Raw genomic sequence first — 21,801 nt, 5'->3', positions numbered from 1 at the left:
ACTCTATTGGGGCCATTTGCTATTTCGAATTAATATTATGTGGTTCTGGTTAGCTGGGGCTGAAGAATCATCTGTAATTAACAAGATATTAGAATCATATAAGTGAAACCTTTGGTTTGCTGGGAAGTTCAATGATGGTCAGCTAGATCTGAGAAATTAGTGGTGATTCAGAAGACACCAGCATCATTTAGGTGAAATCCTCTGGGAAGTGTTTCCTCAGGGTCAGCACACAGCATCTCTGGTCCAGAGGCAGCCATGGCTATAACTTGTGTTGGCAGCTCAACTTGGTCACATGTAAGAGTTACCCACATGGTGCTGGTTTTGAAGGTATAAAGAGGTCATGGAGAGTAGCTAAGGCTTGGCACTGGGAAAGACCAGGCAAGGACACTGGAAATGTGCAGCCTCAGTGGCAGTTGAAGGCCCAGGACTGAAGGGGTCATGCAAAGAGGTTGAAGCTTGGCATCATAAAGAAAGCTCAGGCTACTGGTGCAGCCCAGTTGCAGCCAGAGACCCCAGCATTTTGGAGATGCCAGTATGATGACATGACCACTAGAAACAGCAGCAGCAGTGGAGGAGAGCCAGCAGGAATGTAGAAGACAAGCCGTGTGTGCTGCAGAAGGTGGAGTAAGAGAAGTGACCGAAGCCCTTGGGAGGATCATGAAGGAATCCCAGATATGGGACATTCAGTTACTCACACAGAGTTTGGTTTTGCTTTGTTCAAGGTTGTGACTGTACCCTGGTTCTTCCCTCTTGAAGTAAGAAAGTATTTAACTTAATTTTGATTTTACAGGAATGCACAGTTGAGAGACTTGAACTTTTAAAAGAGATTTGGGGTCTTTAAAGAGACTGAACTTTTAATGTGCATGAATTTGTAAATATGTGGGACTTTTAAACTTATTTAAGTTTTATATTGTGAGTTTCATATTAATATGTCATCTTGGGGATAAATGTGAAAGGAAAGGTTCTAATTGAAAAATGATGCACTTTTTGTCAAGTTGAGAAGGGGTCAGTTGTGCTTGCTAGTTTTATGTCAACTTGATACAAGTGATCTGAGAGAAGGGAACTCAATTTTAAAAAATGCCTCCATAAGATCTGGATGTAGGAAAGCCTATAGGGCATTTTCTTAATTAGTGATTGATGGGGGAGGGTCCAGCCCATTGTGGGTGGTGCCAACCCCTAGGCTGGTGGTCCTGGTTTCCATAACAAAGCAGGCTGAGCAAGCCATGTGGAGTAAGTCAGTAAGCAGCATCCCTCCATGGCCTCTACATTGGATTCCGACTCCAGGTTCCTACCTTGCTTGAGTTCCTGCCCTGACTTCCTTTAGTGATGGACAGTGATGAGGAAGCACAAGCTGAACAAATCCTTTCCTCCCCAAGTTGCTTTGGTCATGTTTCATCACAGCCGTAGTAACCCTGACTAAGACAGGCAGCAATGTAGACCTGAGCCAGTCACCAACATAGCAGTTTGTAAAAATGAAAGTCAACATGGGTATTTGGTAAAGCTGGTTAATTACAGGATGCCAAAAATGAATGGCAAGGGAAACCAAAACTGTACCAAGAGCTTCTTTCCTGGCCATTCATAAATAAAACATAACTCCTATCTCTGCTGCCATTTAACATGCTGAGATGCAAGTCTCTGAAAAGCTGCTAAAGTAGCAGCTAAGGGGATGCTTTTTATTTTTAATCAAGGAATAAAATATCTTCACTATACATCTGTAAGTAGTCTTTTTTTCTAGGCATATTTTAAATACACAGCATTTGTATCACCTTATAAAAACCAGTTTTCCATCAGGTCTGTTCAGTTAGGGCTAAAGGCACAACAGGAGCACCTCTCAGAACTGCTTCTGCGTCTCCCCTGATCCCTCCCTTCCCGGGGCTGGAGCCTCAACTTCCATGATCACGATTCTCAAAAGAAGTCCTACAGCATTTATCTTCGTGAGGGAGAAACATGGATATTTATTTTTAGACTCATTCCTAAGGTAAGAAACCCTCATAAATCATTCTGTCTACTCTTCCTCTACCCGTGATGTTGCCTTGGCAACTTTACAGGTATCCTGTTTCTGCTTTACAGAACATCCACTCCATGGGGGGGAGGGGGGGTTGCTGAACACATTCTTTCCTTCCTCAGCCGTGATCCGAGAAAGTATTGTTCAAGCATGCTCTATTAGTCTGAACAACGCAGCGTTAGGTTTTCATGTCACCCTCCCCCTGATGGGGAGAGGCCTTCTGACACCTCTTCCTGTCATCAGGAAGGACTGCCCAAAGCCCCAATAACCCTAAGGACAAGTGAACAAGAGCTCAGATGGTGAGTTCCCTTTCACTTACAAATACATACTGGTAAAGAACTGCATCCTGTTGGAAAACCAGAGAAAAACTTTTATATGTCATATTCTCAGCTATTTATGTTTTAATCTAAGTTTAAAGGTAATATTTAAAGTTAAATATGAATACAGCAAAAGTAAGATTCTGATGCCTGGCACTTTGTATCCTCTCCCTCCTACTCCCCCACCGTGTGTGTGTGTGTGTGTGTGTGTGTGTGTGTGTGTGTGTGTGTGTGTGTGTATGCGTGTGTGTGTGTGTGTGTGTGTGTGTGTGTGTGTGTGTGTGTGTGCGTGTGTGTGTTTCAAAGTACACATGCAGGAGGAGATGCACAGCCGGTAGATTCAATAAGCCAAGAATTTCCTAGATATCATGATAGTAAGACATTGGCTACACAGAACCTTTAAATTTAGTCATTTGGGGGGAAAGGGAAGGGAGAAATGATATAATTATATTATAACCTCAAATTTAAAAGAAAACCTTTTAAGAAAGAAAATTAGTCACTTGGGATAAAGTCTTCCCCTACCAAAGACACTTTCCTTTTTAAAGCAACTTATATGCAAATAGTTCAAAAATGCATTGTGTATACTTGAATTCACCCTTAAACGGAATGTCTTTAACGTATTTCATTCTTTCAGTATTAACGCTACCAAAATAGACACAAACTCTACTACTGTCAGCATGTAGCAATGTTTTCAGAAACTGACTTAATTCAGAAATAAACACTATTTCCCTCCAAAAACTTAAGTAATACAGGATAGAAATACTCTTCAAGTCTGTTCACGTTTACCATTTGGTGTGCCGATCCAGTAGCAACCATTATTTTCATTGTGTGCCTGCTCTAATATGGTTTCTCTCCTTGATGACATGCTATTGAAAATCTGTTGTAAATTCAAAGGTAAATAATCAGCTATGATTCAATGAGCTACGTGTGTCCAATGTGCATCAGGCACAGCATAAAGTTCTGAGGACTCAAACGTGTTCGATGTATAATTCTTGTTCTTAAAGAACTTTGGGTATTTTTTGAGAAGCAGACATGGAACAATTCAACAGGCTATTAGGATTCTGAGTGCCCCTGTGGTACTCTTTACTCAGCTCTGGCTGGAGTGGAAGACAATGTACATCAATGTGGTCCTTTGAGAAAGCCCCGAAATAGTGCCCCAAAGGACACGCACTGGAATCGTGCAAAATAAGAGCTGTGACTGACAGCCAAAATTAAGGGGTCTTTGGTAACCCTTTGAGGCTCTTCTGTGTGTATTCTGTGCATTGGCTTTTTTCTCATTTAATGCTTATCGGCTGAGGAGTTGAAAAGGCTGGGCTGCTGAATTCTTGACAAGCAGAGAATCACTGAGTGACTGATCCTTGTTCTCCTAGGACAGCTGTGCTGAGTGATGGAAAAGAACACTCCCTGAGTTTCTTGTGTTCACACTGGAGGGCGCCTACAGTGTCAACCGTACAAAACGTGCAAGAGCTTCCTATCATCTTGAGAGAGACTTTGTTGCTGACTTCTCACTTAATCCTCCATCATTGGAATTTACACAGAAAATATTATAGAAAGAATATTATAGTGGTTAGGTTTAGGAAGACTGCATGCTGCAAAGTTGAATATAGGAATTCATTACTTAATGTGCCCTAGAGAACTGCCTAACTGGAGGTTAACAATATCGGTAACAGTAATGTGCTATAGCAAATAACTTAAATATAAAATTCACAGAAATAACAAGAAAGGCAAGAAGGACATTAACAAGAGTAGAAAAAAAATCTGTACTTCCCAAAAAAATCTTCTACATTTATTAATATTAGCTAATTCATTTAGTTATACAAATGGTACTTAGTTCATCCAAAAATACAGAACCAGAATTGGAAGTACTATATAAGATATTATAATAATGACTGAGCTGGGTGGTGGTAGCGCACGCCTTTACTCCCAGCACTCAGGAGGCAGAGCCAGGTGGATCTCTGTGAGTTCAAGGCCAGCCTGGTCTTACAGAGTGAGTTCCAGGAAAGGTGCAAAGCTACACAGAGAAACCCTGTCTCAAAAAACCAAAATAATAATAATAATAATAATAATAATAATAATAATGACTGAGTCTACGCTTTTTAAAAATTTTATTTCTGACAATTCCATAAATGTATATAGTGTGTTTTATAATTTGTCCCTTTTATCTTCTTTTGTCCCACTGACCCCCTTCATCCTCCAAACTTGTCCCCCTCTAACTTTTATGCCTTTTTTATAACACCAATGCCCCCCACCTTTAGAGAGTGAAATGAGATGACCATGGAAAAAACCACAGGATAGTTCATATGCCAGCAGAAAGGTTCAGATCAAATAAATCTAGAGGGAGCAGGGACTGCCTCTAACTACACAGATCAGAATGTCGTTCCTTGCGGGCTTTGAAGGGACTAACTGCAAACAAGAGACCGAAGTGGAGGAAAGCAGATAAGGCAATGTGCACGCACACATCAAGGAATCAGGCTAGAGAATGAGGTACATGGAGGTACAGTAAAGAAAGGCCAGGTCAGGTGGACTTCTTATTTGTTAGTGGTGCTGGAGCGCAAACCCTAGGCCTCACACACACTATTCAAGGGCTCCACCACTGAGTTACATCAGACTCCAAAAACTTTGATGTAGCAAGGCAAAGAGGAGGGATTTACCATTCATGACCTGAAACATGGGGAAGCCAGTGCCTAGCAGGAGCAGAGTAGTAGATAAAACTGGCAGCTTGGAGAACTACTTCTGAGGCAGCTCCTGTAATATAACTAATGTGAGGAGTTGGGCATATTAGATGCAGCAGGAGTAAACTCAGCTGATGTATATAGTAGCTCTTGACACTATCAGACAGAGGGACAGTCTAGGCAGCACTGTTGAAGTGAGGTCAAGGTCACACTGCCGGTGAGTAGAGACTGTGGGTAGTGGGCTTTTGTATGGCGGTCTGGCATGAAGACAATTCATCATGAAATAAGGCCCAAGTGAGAAGACAATATGCATGTACATTAAACAAGTAAACCCCTGTTCCACAGTGGGAACAAGGGGCCCTATGGAGAAATAAACACTTTAATTCTCACACTACAGGTTTAAGCTATATGGTTAATTATTAGAAGTGTGTCAAATGTCTCCGAGACTCTTCTGTTATAGACACCTTTAAGAAAAATGAAAAAACAGTGAAGGTGCAGCATTTCAACTGGTTTGATTCTGAACCTAATAACCACACATATGTGTATTCCTTTTTTAACAGATGAGATAACAAAAATAACTCCTATCTGTTCCATTCTGCTCTTTGTGTTGTCTATTAAATGTGGATGACCTGATTTGCTTTAAAAATCCCTCACTGACTTACAGGTAAACAGCTTACCTCAAGGTAAGGTAACAGTTTGGGCCAAAGAAGTAACTGCGGGCCAGAGGGTGGTAAAACTCACATTTAATTCCAGGTTCCCTTTTTCTTCTCTCTCTTTCTGTCTCTCTCTCTCTGTCTGTCTCTCTCTCTCTCTCTCTCTCTCTCTCTCTCTCTCTCTCTCTCTCTCATTCTCTAAAGGCTCAGAAACTACTTACTTCTCTTTGAGGATAGAGCTGTCACCCAGAAGCTGGGAACTTGTTGTGGATGATCCAGAGAATGATTTAGAACAATTGGTTCTCAACCTGTAGATCATGACCCCTTTAGGGTCAAATGACCCTATCACAGGGGTTGCCTAAGACCATCAGAAAACATAGATTTTTTACATTACAATTCATAACAGTAGCAAAATTACAGTTATGAAGTAACAGCAAAATTAATTTTATGGTTGAGGTCACCACAACACCAAGAACTATATTAAAGGGTTGTAGCACTAGGAAGGTTGAGAACCACTGCTCTAGAATAACTATATTTTCTGTTTTGAATGATTGAGTTTATTAAGTACTAAGCCGGGAGGGAAGGAACAGAAAGAAACACATTATCTAATTGGGTAAAATTATCCCGCAGAAACTCACTGAGGAAGTCCCTTTAAAGTAGCCAGATGGAGCTCCCAATATGAAGAGTCCCAGGCAGAGCCAAGTGACCCACACATGAGGTTCCCAAGCAAACACCAATAACGGAAGGGTAAGTACCAAATCCACTAGAAGTGGACTGGGAAACTGAGGTGTCTGTGGACTTCCTGGCTGAGGTTTATGTTGAGTTCATGCTGAACTCTTCATGGCTAACCTTCCCACTGCAGGCACTACTGTGGATGGGATAAAAAACAGTAACATCTACGGGAGTGGTTCATCTTCAGGCTGTTCTCCAGGACACGGTGTGTTCACTCTTGGGCTGCTTTGCTGGTCTCTCCCTCTCTATCAGAGTCCAGCCCATGCCCAGACGTTGAAGGGTCTGCAATGGAGGCGGGGCAACCCCACTTCCAGATCCAGCTTCTTAGTGAGACCCAAAATGTGTGACAATTTTCCAATGTAAGGTCTACACAGAGCTGTTACAGCCATACCCCTCTGGCATCCTGAGTGTACAACCCGGGAGAAGAGAGCCACCAGGGCAGGAGGCTAGGGCAGTGGAATTCAGTTGATCCCTTGCCTAGCTGCCCAGAATAGGCCTAGAGCTTCACTATTTCCAGTTCTATTACTATATTTAGCTTTACATTTGCACCAAATAGCCAATTTTTATGCCAGAGGGCTCCAAACGTTCTCTCTCCAGGTCTAGGACTGGAAGTGAGTCTCCAAGGATAAATCCTCAATGCACCTTGCTTCACATAGTTACTGTGGTGAGAGGCAATGAAAACTGGAGCACTGAGATTTTCAAATGTCAATAAGCCAGTTTCTTTAAAAAAAATCTATAAAAGATGCATCTAAATACCAGATGTTCAGTGCTGTCTCTGATAGACTTGTTCCCAGTCCCTGGGGTGACATTTTTCATTTTCATCTCTATTCTTATATCTCAGATGGTTTTCAGCCATTGCTATCCCTCACTGGGATGTGATCTATTCCTCTGAGCCAAAGAAACAAGTTGTGTATACTTAGTTAGCACATAACTGATACCTAGAGCTGAAAAAACAAGGTAGGTATTCTAGAGACAGGGAAGCATTTGGCTAAAGCCCAATGTTAATGAAAGTCACTATCTTTAAGTCTGACTGTGGTGATTAACCTCATACCAAGAAACTGCAGCACAAACGCAGAAGGTACCTGTCTAATATTGTGAATAGGTATTACCATGGTGCATGGAGTGTAAAACACTACATCACTATGACAACAGCCCAAATCAATTCTTTTTAAATGGTAGATTGACTAGAACTACACCAAATCATCATCATCATCATCATCATCATCATCATCATCATCATTATCCTAAACAACCAAAGTTATCTTGAACAAAAAGAACTAAGCATGGGGCATTATATTAACTAAATAAAAATATGCTACAAAGCTATTATAATTAAAAGAATACAGATTGTACATAAAAATAGACAAATAGAAGAGAATAGAAAATTTAGAAATAAACCCATCTATCCACAGCCAATTAATCTTTACCAAGAGAGTCAACAATATTCATTGAGAAAGGGTATTTTCAATAAATAGTTGTGGTAAAGTTGAATGTTCACATGTAGTAGAATGAGACAAGACCCATCTCCTTCAGCAGTTAAAAGATCAACTCAAAATAGATTAAAGACTTACACACTGTGGCAATGCATTATGATAAAAATAGCTCTTACATTCTAACATTCTAAGAGACTGGAACTGTAGATAGATGTCACAGCCAGAGTTTATAATGAACTTTGAAGTCACTGAAAACTGCTATCCCACTGTGTACTCAGCCTTAAACCTGTCTTAAAAAGAGCAGTGTGCCGGGCGGTGGTGGCGCACGCCTTTAATCCCAGCACTTGGGAGCCAGGCGGATCTCTGTGAGTTCGAGGCCAGCCTGGGCTACCAAGCGAGTCCCAGGAAAGGCGCAAAGCTACACAGAGAAACCCTGTCTCGAAAAACGGAAAAAACAAAAAACAACAACAACAAAAAAAAAAAAAAGAGCAGTGTAATAGCCAACCTAACTTGCCTTGCATTTCCTATGAAATCAACTTTTTAAGCTAATGCATCGCTGTAATCTTAAATTATCTATCTTCCATGCCCCTGACCCAGAGGAATGCATATGTGTTGTGATAATCATTTGCTGGAAATAACAAATATAGGCTGAATGTGGTCTTATAAAATGAATATCCACCACAATTGTTGTATCTCACATACAGATATAGCTTGATAAACAATATTTGTAATACTGTTCGTTATCTGGGTCAGTTGGAGTCAGGTACTTAATTCCTTGTAAAATTCTGTAAAGGATTTCTATAGAGTCTCCCTCATTCCTTCTCCATGTTATACTTTCTGTGCTGTTCAATAAAAGAGTAAGCCAAGTCTCTTGTTAGGGACAGACACACAGGATCAGACACAGACACAGAGAGAGTCACAAGACAGCCTAGAGGCAGGTGCAGATTCAGACTCATACACCAGACAGACAGGAGTAATGGTAGACACTGGAAAGTGAAGGAGGATGTCAAATCTGGGCTTGCTCTTGGTTAAATCATACCGTGGGGAAGTGCTTTCATTTCTTTCCTTATGTGACACTGATGGATTATGGGTAATTCGGAGTCTATTATTAATGCATTCAAATTTGCCACAACACCTGAGAATTGAAACTGTGAAACGTCTAGGATGAAGTACTGATGATATTCTCTGGGACCTTGGAATAGGTAATTGTTGTTTTGGACATGACCGCAAAAAAAAAGACAAAACAAGAAAAACAGACAAAGGGGGAACACCAAACCGAAAAGCTTCTTCACAGCTGATGACCTCACTCATGTGAAATCTAAGAAGGTAGGTCTCAGTATTTAAGAGTAAAACAGAAGGTGGAGATAGGAGGATGAGGGAGGGCTGGGAACAGGTTGGTAAATGGGTCCTGATATATGTGGATAGAAATACGTGATGGTGTGCTGTTTCACATCATCATGGCTAAAATGCTAAGGTACTACATAACCCCACCAGCACCAAAACAAAACTTAGGAGATAGGATAGTGGGTGTTTTTATCCCCAAGAAAGGATAAATGCTTTCAGAAGACTGCTATACACAACCCAATTTGACCATTAATAATGACATACAAATAGAGAAATATTGCATGATACCCCATGGATAAATAAACTAAACAAGTTAAAATTCTAAAAGCATTCAAAAAGCAAAAAGAGTTACTATTCAAGGTTGTTTTCAAAGATTAAGACTTATTTTATTTTTAATCATACGTGTGTGTGTGTGTGTGTGTGTGTGTGTGTGTGTGTGTGTGTGTGCAGTACCCATGAAGTCCAGAAGATGGCACCAGATCCCTTGGAGCTGAAGTTACAGGTAGTCGTGAAACACTGGCATGGGTGCTAGAAATTGAACTAGGGTACTCATTAAGAGCAGTCTTTCCTAACCACTGAGCCATCCCTCCAGTGTCCTCACTTCCATTTTTAATACAGAAAATTAAGGAATAATTCTTCTTCCTCCACTTTTACCCAAAGAGAGAAAGAGAAAGTAACACAGAGCATTGCTGGTGATAACCTGCACAGGCCATTTTTCCAAGAGATAGCAAGATAAAATCATGTAAATTAACAGACGTAGAAACAATTATACAAAATATTTAACATGACTAACTAGTAAGAAAATACAGTGGTTTTCAAAATGTTATCTTCAAAATTATTCAGATTAATATTTACAAAATATATAGTATCACTTTAGTGAAGACAAAAAAAGATCTTATCAGGTCATAATTTCAAATTGTTTTAATCCATCACAAACACAAATCCCAGAGAAAAGACCCAGCTGGTGTTTGCTGACCATCTACTGGATGCCATCCTGTGTCAGACACTGTTATATATTTTAGCTATGGCTTTTGTCATTCGACCCTCCAAGACAGCCCGGCCAAAGTTAGTATTACACACACTATTAAAGGATAAAACACCGAGGTTTATCAAGTTCAATGACTCACCAAGGACATGCAGCTCTTGACTGCTGAAATTCGATTTAAACACAGCTTTCCTGATCCCAAAGCCTGCACTATCTTTCCTTGGACGTATCTTCCTTCTGAGAACCTGAGAGTATGTCTGAAGAGATGGAAGGAGGTAAAGTGCTCAGCTTGAGCGTTGCTGGTGGGCTTCCCACGCCAGCAGCACTTCTGAAAGGTTGAGCTGCTGTTCCGAGGGCAGGCTCTGTGCTTGGGCACGGGAGCCTCTGGGTCTGAGTACAAGGGGCTGCCTCAGTGTGGACGCCACAGGCCTGAGTGACCTTAACCTGAGTTGATCACAACCACTTTATCACCCACACACGAGCCAAACGACTGAGCCTCCCTCAAGGCCATCATTAGCACTGAAGCCTGGTCATGCTATTCTGTCTCTGTTCACTTATCTTGCTATATGTCGACATGAAATGTAGTGGCTGACATGGAGACAGCACTAACAATCTGGACATGCGTATGGGCACTGGAAGATCTAGCTCCTTTCTCTCATTCTTTGCTCGGTACCACTCTTTTTAATTTATTTAAAATCATTTTGTCACCATGTTCTAATGTCATTAAATATTCTCTGAAAATATATTTTAATAGTAATGCTTCCTTTTGAAGGTTTTGCCTAATTTGTATGAGCATTTCTACCACTGGAAATTTAAGCTGTTACTAAATTTTCTGTATTGAGAATACGTGCAGCATCAAATTGAAAATCAGTCGGGGGCGGGGGATTACTAGTATACTAAATTTTTCATGCTTATTTTCCCTAGGGTCCGCTCTGATAACCCCTGGTATGTGTGGCTTGCTGTTTCTCCTACTGGAATGTCACTCATCTATAAAAACTTTCCTCAGTAAGTCCATTAATCTTTCATCTGTCTCAGTTGATGAGGCGTCTCTTGGTTGGCTTTTCATTTCCTTTCTGATTTTTAATTCCAGAATTTTAACAGAATATTTTCTATGTAAGAACTAGGATGACTGTTATCTGGGAGAAAGTTGGTGGTTTACTCTAAAGAAAAATTTGTCACTGATGGAGACAATACAAGGGACACTGAGTGTCAGGTTAGAAAAATAATAATAACTATTATACTAAATACAGCAAATTGCTTAGTGTCCTAGGCAACTGCTTTGCAAAGAAGGATCATGCATGTAAAAGCCATAGATACTGTTCTGCTGTGGGATGTTCTGTATGGCAAATGTGTTGCTGATTAGTCAATAAATAAAACACTGACTGGCCATTGGCTAGGCAGGAAGTGTAGGCGGGACAAGGAGGAGAATAAAGCTGGGAAGTGGAAGGCTGAGTCGGAGAGACACTGCCAGCCGCCATGATGAGAAACAGCATGTGAAGATGCCGGTAAGCCACCAGCCATGTGGCAAGGTATAGATTAGTGGAAATGGATTAATTTAAGCTGTAAGAACAGTTAGCAAGAAGCCTGCCACGGCCATACAGTTTGTAACCAATATAAGTCTCTGTGTTTACTTGGTCGGGTCTGAGTGGCTGTGGGACTGGCAGGTGAGAGAGATTTGTCCTGACTGTGGACCAGGCAGGAAAACTCAAGCTACACTGTTCAGTAATAGGAAAGGACACAAGTGGAGAGACATATCACATGACATGGTACAACTACTGGTTTAAACATCTTCCAAAGAATGAAAAGCAAAAAGACACAACACGTGTACACTATTTAAAGGATATTTCCCAGGTTTCATCATAGGCAAAACCAGATTTAGAAAGGATGGGAAGGGAGGCTGAAGAGACTGACTGCTCTTCCAGAAGTCCTGAGTTCAATTCCCAGCAACCATATGGTGGCTCACAACCATCTATAAAGGGATCTGATGCCTTCTTCTGGCATGCAGGTATACATATAGGGAGAACACTACATACATAATAAATAAAAAAATGAGAAATATTAGACAGACCCACACTTGCAGAGATAATCAAACAAGAACCTTGTTGCTGCAAAGAAATATTCAGGAAAACTCCAACTTGAAGGATGCTGGAGGAAAGTGAGGCTTTGCCTGCTTGCTCTGTTGTTTTAAATTTTTAAAATTTATATATGTATGAGTGTTCTGCCTGCATGTATGTATGTGCACCATGTGCATGCCTGGCACCTGTGTTCAGAAGAGGGCACTGGGGCCTCTGGAACTGGAGTGGTCATAAGCCACAATGTGGTTGCTGGAAACTGAACCTGGATCCTCTGGAAGAACATCAAGTACTTCTAACAATTGAGCTGAACATAAAAACTAGTTGAAAATAAAGAGGCCTGTGGAATCATCCACATTCTAAAAGTCACCAGGTATGGAATCATGGCTATAATTCCAGGGCTTCAGAGACAGAGGCAGAAGATCCCAAGTTTGAGACTAGATTGGGCTACATAGAAAAGCCATCTCAAAAAAAAAAAAAAAACCTTACAAGACTTGCTTACTCAAAATTATCTATCTATAGCAGTTAAGATAAATGAAATGAATAAAAATTCTGCTACAAGTTACATTTAATACAATTTCTACAAAAATGTTGCAGTATAAAGGAAATAGTTAATAACCTAGGGAAAGTTTAGTAAATTGTATACATATGTCTAAACATACCAGATCCAAACCGTTAAAAAGTTAAATAATTTAAGGACGACTTAAGATTCAAACACTCAAGTATGCCAACTATAAATTATTACCCTCCATGCAATGAATTTTAGGAAGAAAAGCAAGTGTTCCTAGGCCATGTCAGGACTTAGTATGAACTAAGTAAAAAGGAGGGAGTAAAATTATAAATTAGTTCCAGTCATATAATTATTGTTTTGTCAATATTTCAAATAATATCCTTTCATATTTTTCAAGTTCTGGTGATGTTTTCCTTTTATTTTGAAACACGATAACTAGTATAATTTATTTTTTTCCAGCTAGAGATGAAAGAAAGAAATGGAAGGCATGTTGGGCCATCACTGGACCCTTTCTTTCCAACAACATCGACATGCACTGCTGAGCATTTCCTAGAATCTGCTTGAGTATATTTTGCATTTTGCGTTCAGCTTGGGGATGATATTCTCTGTTCAGAGCAGTCCATGGACAGAAAAACTAAGTGGAATAAATAGGGGCAGTATGAAAACGTGTTAACAGGCATCTCTTGAACACAAATACAGTGTTTAATGCTAAAATATCACCTATTTAAAATAAACCGGAAATTAGCTCTGAAATTTATTTACTAAAATCACTCTATAAATCTAATGAGCTCTTGCTCATCTACTTCTCAATTCCAGGACTTTTTACATGGGAATCAAGTATCTTTCTGGGATTCTTTGACACTCTCTAGACATCAAAGAATTAATTTTAAAGAGATAATAGTGGGCATGTGAACGTATTTACCTCTAATATTCATAAACCATAACTATACATGTATTATCTGTTAAACCAAATAAAAAAAAAACTCCCCCAAAATGCAAAGGATAAAGATCAAGCAATAAGACATTTTCTAAAGCAAGGATGTAGAGAGGATTTTTTTTTTTTTTGTAGAGAGTTTTAAAAGCACACTTAAATTCAGTTTAAACTAAGATAAATATCTTAAGAATAATCTAACAGAGCACACAAAACATCAATGGCAAGAAAAAGACCTTCCTGGCTTTTCTAGAACAACTAAGAACAGCATCACATGTGTCTGTGTGCCCGAATCTCAGCTTCTGAAAGACAGAAACTGAACGCTGAAACATTCTTAACATTACAGTCCTAGACACACTCTTCCGGAGTTCTTTGTCTCAATACATTTAGTACTACATATGGATGCCACAGAGATCTATTCAGGAACATAAAAGCTGTTCCCAAGCCAGAAAAAGAACCACTTAGGAAGCCAGTGACCGATTTAATATGCAGAATGCACTGCACAGTATCACCCACCCAGGCAAGGTCCCCTTCCTTCGGTGCTACTGTATGCCATGTCATGACTTCACTACTGAGCTACAGCTAATTACAAGGCAAATGAAGTGCGAAGAAACAATGCCCTCTAGACAATTAACAGACTGGACATTCACTGTCCTGGAGTGTTCTGCATATGCTAATTCAAACTTCATCATCCATAAAAACATCCATGCAACCATGACTCTTTTTGTTCTTTCTCTTTCAAGCTTCATAATAGCAGGAGTGACCCTTACGTAGAGCATCCTGCTCACACCATGTAGCTGCCATTCATCTCCATCCAGCTGGGCATCAAGTTCTGTCTGGCTCTGGGCTTTAAGCAGCATTGTTCAGTGCAAGTTGCTGTGTGGTAGTAGAATGGTAATAGCATAATAATCCCAGTACAGACAGGGCAGCACAGTAATGTGGGTTTGCAATGCTCACATGATAACCAAGTAAGTGTAGCAAATCTGTGTTGCCATAGGCTGGACTATCACCACTATACCAGCACTTCTCCTAAATGAAGGCTGTGGAAATGTATCATAGTCCCTAAAATCCTTCTACTCTACTGCTAAGCCGTGGGAGTGACCAGCTGTAACTTTTTATTCTCTATGGTACTAGAGCAATGGTTCTCAACCTGTGGGTCACATATCAGATACCCTGCATACCAGACATTTACATTACAATTCATAACCATAGAAAATTTATAGTTAGGAAGTAGCAATGGAAATAATTTTATGATTGGGGGGTCACCACAACAGAAGGAACTGTACTAAAGGGTCGCAGCATTCGGAAGGTTGAGAACCTCTATACTAGAGAGTGAATCTAGCACCTAAGCAACCACTGAGCTACAGTCCCAGCCCTCTTTTTATTTTTACTTTAAGACGCTGTCCAGGCTGCCCTGGAACTCACTGGGTAGCCTGAACTGCCTTTGAACTTGCAGTCTTCCTGCCTCAGCCTCCCAAGAGGCTAGATCACAAGCCTGTGGCATTAAGCCCAAGTTGTATTTTCAACATTATAGAACTGGAAACTAAGCTTCAAATTCCATGCCAGTGCTGTGTAAAACTGCTACGTACGCAATAGCTGCATCGACGGGTTCTTGTTCTGTCCTTAGTCCCTGGCAGTGATGTGGCATGCTATGTCCTAGAAAGAAATGGTCAAGCTTGACTTTCTCCTGAGTCAATAATTTCACATCTCTGTATCAATTTTTCTCATAACAAATTGAAGGATTCACACTGTGAAGTTCTTTTTAGCTCTACGATAATGATAAGTCAGTACAGGAATTAAACTAACAGTTTACAAATTTGTGTTAACTCCTAAAATAAAAAGCTCTTACAAGTGAATCTCTTTCACAACCTAAACTGTGACACCCCCTCTCAGAGATTACAAAATCCAAAAGCCTGGTAACATGAATTTTTCAGACTCGCTTAAAAAGAAACAAGCCCACACGCTGCCTACAATAACGATTATTATTATTTCAGCTGCATATTATCTGCTCTTAAGTTGTTAAACACACGGCAATCTCCTCCAGAGCTTTTATATCACAATACCTCGGCTGCAGCATGTTCATAGGATTGTAGCAGCAGAACTGCAAGATCCCTGAAAGTCATTCCTGTGGGCTCCGAAGAAATTTGTGTCAGCCACAGTTAGTCGCACGTGTGCAGCGGATACTTCCTTCTTTCTTCAAAGGGTGTATTAGAAAAGTGTGGCAATGCGTACAAGTTATTCAGAATTCTCAAAAGAAGTCCGAATGGAGTTTGGGGTATATATCCACATACTCACACAACAGATGAGCTCATTTTTGAACAGGCATCTTGATTAGTTAATTAGTAAATGATAATCTGGGCAAGAGAGGTCTACTTCCAGTTTGCCGCCAATTTATCAAGACTATTTGTATTTCTTTGTTTTACAACCCATTTTAAAATGAGGTGTTCTGATCCTCCCTCCCCTGTAGTGCTGCAGCATGGCCCCAGAACACTCTAAGTAAGGAGAGGGAGGAGAAGACAGGGACCAACTCCTCTGTGGCTCTGTCCTCACCGGACAGACATGCTTGCTCCTGGGAGCATGAAGGAGCACCAAGTGACAGGAGTGAGAGGCACCATGGGACCCCCGGCTGCTCCCAGGCTTCCAAAGAGATGGGCTGCAGGAAGACAGCCAGCTACCATGGCCTCCGACTTCTCAGTCTTCTGATTAGTCTAAATGTCTTAACTGGGGATCAAAGAAACATGTCACCTGACTCCATTTCAACTATCTCACCCACCTCGACCCCTTTATTCCCACAGCTATGACTTCTGCCACAGGACAAAGAAAATCATGTCAGCATGATGAACTCAACTGTCTACCACACATGCTCAAAATAAAATATTCTAAGCCTTGAACTATGAGTGCATGCACTTAAACAACATGGAGGAAACTAGTCATAAGTATACTTTTCAATCAAAAAGACGTATTTTAATAGATTTGTGACATTTGAGGTAATTGTTTTCATTTTTATTCTTCATAAAAATGTTTAGGAAGAAATAACGATTATTCTGATCTGATTAGCATTTCACTGGAATCACCCTCATCTCCAAGGAAGAATTCTAAATGTTCAGTTACTGGGAATTAAACTAAAGAAAATCAGCTAGTCTTAGTTAAAAGTAATAAATCTACTATTAACCCAAACTGAGGTCTTCTAGCTCATTCAGTGCTAGTACTGATTAACTTGAAATCAGTCTACCAGACTGTAAATCTCTACTGAGAAGTGTGCAAATGCAAAGAACAGTGTTAGCCCAGGTCTTCCCCTTACTGGCAAATAGGCCCTTCCACTCACCCTCCATCCACACTTAAGCATAAGCCAGTGAGGAAAAAAGTGTCCTGTTGCCTAATGCTGGCTTCCTGAACTTTAGCTGACAGCATTACAAAGATTTAAGAAGTTAATCTCCCAACATCTTATTCATGTGGTAGCTTGATGTATTATTTCAAGTCACACTGTATCAAATAAGTCTACACTCAGGTTCAAAAGAAACTTGGGACAAATGGCTAACTGTGGTGCCTATTATCCTACCAAAGTGTCTGCTGGCCTCCAGGCTCCCTCAGTACCTGTGACTCCTCTCAACTCTCTTCACCCCTCCCCGTCCCCTAAACTTCGCCAGCTCATGGTTTCTTTCCTGCCTATATAACCTTGCTATTTCAGCCCTCTGCTCTCTTGGCTCCTGATCCCCTCTCCTGGCCCTATCTCCTCCTCACTCTCCCTTGTCTTCCCCTCTCGCTCCCCGCAGCCTCTCTTCTCTCAAGGCCCAGTTCAATCCACTGGCCATGTTCAGTCTACCGCATTCTCTTCCTGCTCTGGACTCTTCCAGATGCCTTTGGCTGTTCATATCTACAATCAAAACCTTCCCCTCAACCCTACCTTGGCGCAGTCACGTCCTCACTCTATACACTATGTACTAATCAGTCCTGGGCACTCACAGATATATGTAAACTTACATTCTTTTTGTCAAACTTGCTCCTAGTGTGCTTACAAAGTTGGGGGTCTGGATGTGGTTACTTTCCCCAGTGCTACGGAAAGGGTTAAATAGCTTGCTGATTTCTCCCCGTTCATTATTGAGTTTCTTTTGACTCCTTTCCCAGCAGGCATTCCATCACCTGCTTTTACCCCACCCTTTCCAGAAACTGAAGCCCCGACTCTGAAGCTCCACCTCCAAAGCCCCGCCTCCCTGTTTCCTGCTGGGTGCTTGGCAGAGTAAGCCCAGACTTCTAGAACTGTGAGTCTGTGACTCTTGGTTCACAGGCTCAGCTTTCCTTGTCTCGGACTCCCTCTGCTGTGTTTCCTGTGTTCCGACTACATCTATGTCTGAATACTATTTTGGACTCCGGACCTGACCTGACAGACACACTGAAGCTGGACTAGCAGAAGTGACTGTATTTCTTTCCTGGCTCTTGCTCACTAGCCTTGCCCCTACTAGAAGGAGTTAGCTCTGCCTAGACAAATCCGTCTCAATAGGTGGTAATTAAACTGTTGGCTCTCTAGCCTGGAGTAGGTTGTCAATGGAACTTGCAGTGAATTCCATGAGGAAGCATATATAATGTTCCACATTTAGTTTTAGAATATGAATTCTCCAATAGGATTCCTGGAAAAAAAATAACCAAAAGTAAATAAATGCAAAATTAAAAGGTTTTCTAAGAGAAAACAACACTAAGTACAAAATGTGATTTTTGAAGGAACTTGGCATTTCTGAAATCAAATTGTCTATTACCAAGTAGCTCAAGACTAATTTAACTTGGTTTCCAGCTGAACTGAGTAAAATTGCTTAGTTGTTATAACATAGATCATTTTCTCTTTTTACATTTATTTTTATTGTCAGCACATATTAATTATATGGAATAGTGGTCTTCACTGCTGCATTTTCATATGTATAAAACATACCTTGATTGTATCCACCCTGTTACTCCCCCTCACATCCTTTACCTTCTCTAGTAATTCCTCTTCCACATAGATTCTGAATCTAATCTATTCTCTTGCTATTTCTTCTATTCCAGAATCTCTATGTAAGCCATTTGGAAGTTATAAAATGACACCAATTGAAATGTCTCAAAAGAGACCTTCAACACTAGCTGATCCATAAAACATCTTAAAGAGTACCTTAATATGAATATGCTTTTCTCCCATCTAATCCATCTTATTGCATCAAATAATTATTCTTCTAGGAAATATGAATTTGAAAAAAATCCTCAATTAAATGAGAATTATCCTTTGTTGTCTAGACATTTATATATATTCTTATTCTAAAAATAGGATGCCAAGTATCAAACAGAGGGGTATTATTAATATTCTAAACTTAAAAATTACTGGTATATTTTTTAAAACAAAATATGTAATAATCATTTTCTTTCTTTCATCTCAGTGGTGCTTAGATAGCTGGCTTGAAGCATTTGGCAGCCTGAGAGCAAAATGCTGCTTCCTGAGGCCAAGCACCTCCTGGAGGAGCACCACATGTTAATGCAAATTGGTCTTCTTCCACTCCACAGGGCTTTTTCTTTTTAATATGCTTCAAAAGATCTGCATCAGTATGCTAGTCCCAGCATTAGGTTCTGGGTATTCATCCTTCCCCAGCTGCTCTCCGTTCACACCCTCTAAAATCACAGCTACCAAAGTGAAAGGCGAAATAGCATATGAAATACACAGAATGAGTGCCATGTAAGGAAAAGACATGCACCACGGATATTAATATAAGCTGAGCAGTTATCATTATTTGACTCTACTTCCTGTGATAGAAGTATGCACAACAGAAGCCAGTACATCTTAGGTCCTCGACACAGGAAAAGTTAACTGTGGTGAAACTCAAGCTCTGTCTCTCTCTCACAGGCCTTCATTTTTCTAATGGAGTAACAACTGGGTTCTCTGTTTCCCAAGACAGGCAGCATTGCTAAGTTACTAAAATCAACCTGAACTGGAGTAACTGAAGGCATGTGGTATGTTGTGGATGGGTGGTGGTGAAGTACAAAAACACAGGGTGAAATACTTTGGGAGAATAATTGTTGCCAGTTAGTTTTGAAGCATCATCCTACACTATGTCTGGGTAAGTGGGACAAGTAACTAAACAGGAAACGTGCTGTACTGTACGGAAGCCATGGGCACAGGAAGACAAGAGGAAAGAAACAAAGAAGAAAAAGGGGAAAGAAAGGCAGAGGAAGTCAAAAGAACAGTAGTTTAACTGTGATGTGTGTTCTAAACTGTGAATTAGATGATATATGATGTTCTTTTTACTCTTTATGGATAAAGTAGATTTCCAAAGAAGACTAAATTATCAGACTTGCCAAATATTACCATATAGATCTAAAAAAATTTAAAAAGGAAAGAAAATGAAGTGGCTTTACCAGCATTAAGGAAATGCTTTCCCAATTGCATCTCCACTTAGCTACACCAAATCAACCAATACTGCTAGACACTGAGCAAACATCACTGTGTAGAATGGAAGAGCCTTGAAGGCAAGCCTCTTTGCTTACACATGTGAAGAGGTAACACCTGGATGTCTGTGTCAAGTAAGAAAAAAAGTCTCCTTGATCAATCAAGGCAGGTTCCGCAGGTCGCTCCCCCAGTGAGGCCTCAACTTCTAGAGGCCTGACCTCTTGTTAATCCTTGTATCTATCAGGATTGACAAGGGTCTTGTTAAACCACATTGGCAACAACCTCACACTATTCTCAATATCTTTTGCTATATAAGTTCCCACATTTCCTTATGATAATTGCAAATTTGAAATTAGTTCTTTCCCAGGGTCTCTGTGCCCCTACCTGAATACTTCAGAATGAAACTGTTTTTACTAGTGAAATACATTCCGCTGTGGTCTCCTTAGTCATTGTGCTACTCTAGAAAATGTGGAAGTTCTTCAAAACGTTTGAAATAAGACCGCGGAAACAGCTGAGCTGCAGCGGGGGCACTAATGAGAATGCTCCCCATAGGTTCACGCATTTGAACATTTGGTCACCAGGTGGTAGCACGGCTGGGCAGAGGTTTAGGAGGTGTGGCCTTATTGGAGGAAGTTTGAAAGTCTGAAGATTCACACCATTTCCAGTTCACTCTTTCTGCTTTGTGTTTGTGGTTCAAGATCTGAGCTGTCAGCATCCTGCTCCAGCCACCATGCTTGCCTGCAGGCATTATGGACTCTTGCCTTCTGGAACCATAAGCCCAAATAAATTCTGTCTTCCATAAGTTGCATTGGTCATGGTGCTTTATCACAGCAACACAAAAGTAATTAACACAGTTGTGAAACTGCCCGCTGCAGAAGCATGGGGGCCCAAGTTAAAATCCATCACCTGTGTTAAATTCAGGCACCGCAGCGGGAGCCTGAAATCTCAGGGTGAGGGAGGTGGAGATGAGCATTCCCAGGGACATGCTGACCAGCACATCTAGCCAAATCAGCCAGCTCCAAGTTCAGTGAAAGACCCTGTCTCAAAAACTTACAATGGAGAGCTACTGAGGGAGATACCTGATGTTGACCTCCAGCCTCCACATACATCCTCACACACATGCCTATAAACAAATGTGTACACACATATACAAGCACGCATACACATACATATTAAAAATAGTTACCTCATGACCCGTCAATTCCACTACTTGTTATAAACCCAGGAAAACAAAAGATAAATACCAACACCTCCAGAGAATATTTTCTATTGAACATAGAGCAGAAGCAACTCAAATGTTCATTAGCTGATGAATAAGAAATAAAATGTGATAAACCTTTATAAAACTCAGCAATAAAAAGCAGCAGAGAACCAGTACACGCTGGAATACAGATGGACCTTGAAAATATTACTCTAAATAAAAGCATTCACCATGTATTGTATGATTCTGTTTAGATGAAATTTCCAGAAAAAAAAAAAAAACATATCCACAGAGACACGAAGTAGATTGGTGGTTTCCAGAGAATGCAAGCAAATGCAATAAAGTAACTGCTCGTGGGTTTAGGGTTTCTCTGGGAGTGATGAAAATGTTCTAAAATTAGACAGTGATGACGGCTGCACAAGTCTGTGACCACACTGAAAACCACTGACTTGAACATTTCGGACTGCAGTTTTACTGTGTGTGAATTAGAAGTCACTGATACAGGTTTATCTGCTAATCACACATTTGTTGAGAGTCTACTA

The 21,801-nt window shown here is 40.5% G+C and overlaps 1 protein-coding gene and 1 long non-coding RNA gene across 4 annotated transcripts in view; one reads left to right on the top strand and one right to left on the bottom strand.

Moving 5' to 3' along the window:
- St7 (suppression of tumorigenicity 7) overlaps nt 1–21,801 on the bottom strand; it is a 246,569-nt gene that overhangs the window by 123,660 nt on the left and 101,108 nt on the right. The window lies entirely within an intron of this gene.
- LOC128098929 (uncharacterized) lies at nt 2,110–21,034 on the top strand. Its single transcript, XR_008214391.1, has 5 exons — nt 2,110–2,304; nt 3,693–6,394; nt 9,015–9,138; nt 11,066–11,146; nt 19,516–21,034. It is a non-coding gene; the product is annotated as an uncharacterized LOC128098929 (long non-coding RNA).

This window comes from Peromyscus californicus, unplaced genomic scaffold (genome assembly GCF_007827085.1).
Source record: "Peromyscus californicus insignis strain IS unplaced genomic scaffold, ASM782708v3 Scaffold_6__1_contigs__length_162567912, whole genome shotgun sequence".
NCBI classification, from domain to species: domain Eukaryota; kingdom Metazoa; phylum Chordata; class Mammalia; order Rodentia; family Cricetidae; genus Peromyscus; species Peromyscus californicus.
The sequence above is the reverse complement of the archived record's forward strand: the minus strand, read 5'-3'. Positions and strand labels throughout refer to the sequence as shown.